The following is a 4,677-nucleotide window of genomic DNA, read 5'->3' on the forward strand; positions in this document are numbered from 1 at the left end:
TGAATTTCATAAGAAATTATTAAAATGGTTTGCTATTTGAATGCTAATAAAGCATCTGTTTTAGTGCCAAAATGTTATCCTGTGTCAGTGAAAAGTGATTTAAGATCATGTTGCAGGAAGATGATCTGTGTGACGTTCTTAAAGTTCGGTCACTTTCCACAACAGGTGGACATAAAGAGCAAGGATGCAGTCGATTAACAACCCAGCTAACCACAGGAACACACACAATCATAAGGTGAATGAAAATGTTGGTTTATTCAACAGTTTATTAAATTTTACCTCCACTTTTCACCACCAACATCGATCTTTGTGCAGAGTTAAACTGGGATTGTTTCAAACCTGTTTGATTGCTTCTGTTCGTGATGACTCATACGCTCTTCTGTAATAATGTGTCGAGCCCCGGCAAATCGCTTTTGTCATTAATCCTGGTAAGTCAGGGGTTTTCATGCACACGATACTTTCTCTGTATTGTCAAATGTTCAAATTTGTGGTCCAGCACGCATAACAAAGGTGTAAAACAGCTGATCTTCCTTTGATACAGACAGGCAGTCAATGCAACCACGTTCACTGATGATGCTTTGCAGCAGAGTCCCTGCAGATAAAATCACAAATGAGCAGAAAAGCAAAGCTTGATCAGAATTGATCTCTGGAGACATGTTTGAGATGGATCCAGACAGAATCTAGATATATCTAAACACGAGGTATTAGACCTGAACGCAGCCATTGTTGAGTCACGTTCAGCAGTGCCTTTCATGCTAAACACCCAACTCTTCTGCTCTGGTTGCCAGAAAAGATACTCTTCTTCCCCTCGCAGAAGCTTTTTCACATGAACTTCTGGGTAAAAATCCTGATTGTCTTTTCCAGTTAAAGGGAAAATTTAGGCAAAATCCAAATAGATTTAAGTCTATCCATGCAGCTTCTTCCACTTACACAGTTTGGGGTAATGGGGAGGCTAGAGCGTATCCCAGCCGTTATAGGGAGTATAGTGGAGCATAGTCAGGTCACCGGTGTGTCACATGGCTAAGACAGAGAGACAGAGAACCATTCACACCCACGGTTGATTCAGAATCGCCTTTAGGAGGAAGCTGGAGTTCCTAAAGAAATACCAGGGATAACATGCAAAACTCCATACAGAAAAGGCCCAGACAGCAGATTTAAGCCCAGGACCTCCTCGCTTTGATGCCGCAGTGCTAATCGCTCCAACAATGAGCCACCTGAATAGATCTGTAATGAAGAATAAAGAGAAAAAAAGATGTTGTGTTTTCACAACTAGATGCCTCAGAAGCAACCCTTTGAATGGAGAAAGGTCAACCATTACCAAAATTCTGTTTCAAATTCACCATCTCTTTACCAAGGCTTCCAGCTTTGTACTTACACAGATCATCAAGGAAAGCAACAAAGTAACAAATGACATGTTATAAAAATGTTGGACGTGTTTAAGATTGTTTTAAACGTGTGCTTTTTGTTTATACCCCAAAAAGGAATTAACCCTTGACCTTGCTGTGCTGAAAGAGGTAATGGCAGGCTGGTGGAGGTTTTACTGTCACCTTGGCTGTGCGTGCAAACCTAACCTTTTACCCTGCAGGTGTTCACACTATGATTTACTACTTTGGCAACATTCAGTAGGAGGATCACCTTCCTATATACGGATAAATCTCTCTCTTCCAGTCTTCCTCTCGCTTTCCATCTCTTTCACTCTGCCGCTGAACCCAGCTGATCTGTTCAATCACCCAGGAGCACTGAGGCAGGACCCTGTAAAGGTGATTCACTCCATTTCAGCCTTCTATACACCATTTCTCCCTCTGTGATTCCCCTCGGCCAGCCATTGTCGACCTAACAGTGCCGCATGACATTCAAAGAGCGAAGATGAAAGGGTAGGTTTTAGCATGGCTAATCTAATTTTATCCAGTCTTTAATTAACAAAAAATCTTCGCTCATAGGTAATCCAATCTATTTTCCTCTTTTATGCAACTGTCACTTAAACTAGTTTATTTTGGTTTGCTTTCTGAGAGACTTTGCTGTAACTTTTATGACATGTTGAAATATTTGACAGCTTAAACAGCTGTAGAGTGCTAACAGGCTCACTGTGCCTTGTTTGCAACCATCGACTGACATCGCATTATTGATGAGGAGGGAGAGCCCAGTGGCTTCGAAAGTTTTGTATATGTCATTATCACACATCTATGAGGTTGCTGATAGGTGATTAAGGATTAGCCCAAAAAAAAAGTAGGGCGAGGCGCCTTGCTTCAAACCAAACTTTTGATTTTGAGAAAAAGAAACTGAAAGACACCGTCTTTGTCCGAAGAAACATGGTAAACAATTACCCTATGTTCCCCATTGTTTCAGCCGCTGACCCGTGAAGCCTGGGAAATGACTGATGTCTGATTGTATTGTGTTATGGCCCCCTCATCTCCCTTCAGTGTGGCCAAGACATGTAGGGGAACTGGGCAATTATTTCTGATTTATCTACTTGGACAAATCCTGGCATACTGAGCAGGGCTCCAGAGTTTAGTTGAGGTTTGTGTCCTCATTATTGATACTTTCCATACTGTTGGCTAACTTCAAGCCTTGCCAAGAGGTCCGGTTTAGAATTGGGGTCTATAGTGCATGACTGATTTCGAGAAGCATGATTTTAAGTCATGTAAATTAGTTCGTGGGTGAGCAGGTCATTAAAGGAGAAGAAGCCGGACTGATTTTGCCTTTAAATTAAACATAACTGTCAATCCTAGAAGGGATAAGGAAGCATAACACTGTGAAATATCGAGTTATTGACCAGCCATTAAATGTGTGATTCGATGAGATTTAATATTAGATCTTATGCAGGACTTTACTTCCTTTTTAAAATATAAAGACATCTCCTGCTTGTGCTGCTGTCTCTTACGGCTTTCTGCATCTCTTCGGACTGTTTATTATTTCATTACCACTGATAATGATGCATGTGGTATATGCATTAAATGAGTATGTAAACCCAGGATTTTCACCACACTCATGTAGTATATGTAACAGTGTTATCTAAGGAGCTCGGTAAGAAAAGCGTCTGGACATCTTTAGGTTTCTTGAAGACGTTTTATCCGAGAAGCTTCTTCAGTTCTAAGAGCAGCTGGTGGAGAATCCCAGATTTTAAGCTCTGTGGGAGTGTTACTCAATTAGAGTAACGTAACGGAATACTTTGGATTACTTAATGTATTATCATGCTTTTTGCAACTACATGAATGTACTATTGCTGTGTAATTTATTACTATTACTGAAGGTTATTCGCTATACCAATACCAACTAAATTTTTAAATCTTAATATAAAAGTAGTAACAGAGTAACAGTAGGGTGGACATTAGGTAAGGCTGCACTTTTTGCAGCGATCTCGTGTGGAAAACTATTCTGCGCGTATAGGTCCGTTGCTCCGAATATTTACATGCTTCCATCTCCCGTTTCTGGTTGGTGACAGCTCGTACTTTCCGACTTTCCTTTTTCGCCCTCCCTCTCGCTCACAGACACATAACGGGTATGGCAGTCCATTCTCCCTGCAACACGGACTACATACATTCGTTAGGGCTGTGTCTGTAACACTCTGCCTATTGCCTTCATATTAAATAATTTTTTGAATATTTGAAAAAAAAATTTCTTCATGTCATTATGCGGGCCGCAAGTAGAGGTGACATGGGCCTCGAGACTGAGACACAGGCATTTGAGCTTCTTAATGCGTGTTTTGGTTGGGTTTCCACTGGCGTGGAATTACCAAAAATACAGAGGGCATAGCCTAACATATGAAACAGGAAAAGACCGCTGTGTAATCCATTTATTTCAACAAAGTAACTGTATTCTGAATACCACCCTTTTAAACGGTAACTGTAACGGAATATAGTTACTCATATTTTGCATTTTAAATACGTATCCTCTTTCAAACCATCTCTATCGGGTTTTGTTCTACGACCTCTATGACCTGGATGACTGAGAACCTTCACAGACTTATGTGCGCAGTGTTTTGCACACATAAATTGTCAACATTATTCTTTTTTCGGGTCACTTGATGCATGTACAGTAGCTCAGCTGAGCTTGGACTGCGCTGAATATACCTTACCTGCCATAACACCACCCGCTCGATGCTGTATTGCGTGGGTCCCCTCGTTCCTCTGAGATAGTTTTGATCCATCAGGACATGGATGGAGAAGATGTTCTGGTGCTTTTTTTGTTGGACTGGGCTTTGTTGCAGCACATTCTGTGGCTATTCAGCTGAACTCGGAGTGTTTTCACACCTGTATTGTTTAGTCAGGTCGAAATTAAACCGTTTCCCCCTTGGTGCACTTTGTTTGTGCTGATGTGAACACAATAACCACACTCAGGTGCACCCCACAACAAAAGCAGCCAGACCATTTGGAGGAGGTGGTCTCATTTATGGTGACAATGCGATCCAACCATGATCCGACTGATCTACCAGGCATATGATGCAAATTTGAGCCATACATCTTCCCATAGCCTGATAGACAACTGTAGATACAAACAGTGATAACTAGCTGTAAAACAAATGTAAAATTCTCCATATTATCCACTAGTCCAGGGGGCACCTTCCTGTATCTGACCAAGAAGTGGACAAGCTCTCATGTTTGCAGTGAAGCTTTTGGTTTACTGGAAACCGTAGAAAAAAGCTGCAAGTATTCAAACTTATCAACTGATTAAACGAAC

Source organism: Astatotilapia calliptera, chromosome 23 (genome assembly GCF_964374335.1).
Source record: "Astatotilapia calliptera chromosome 23, fAstCal68.1, whole genome shotgun sequence".
In the NCBI taxonomy this organism is placed as follows: domain Eukaryota; kingdom Metazoa; phylum Chordata; class Actinopteri; order Cichliformes; family Cichlidae; genus Astatotilapia; species Astatotilapia calliptera.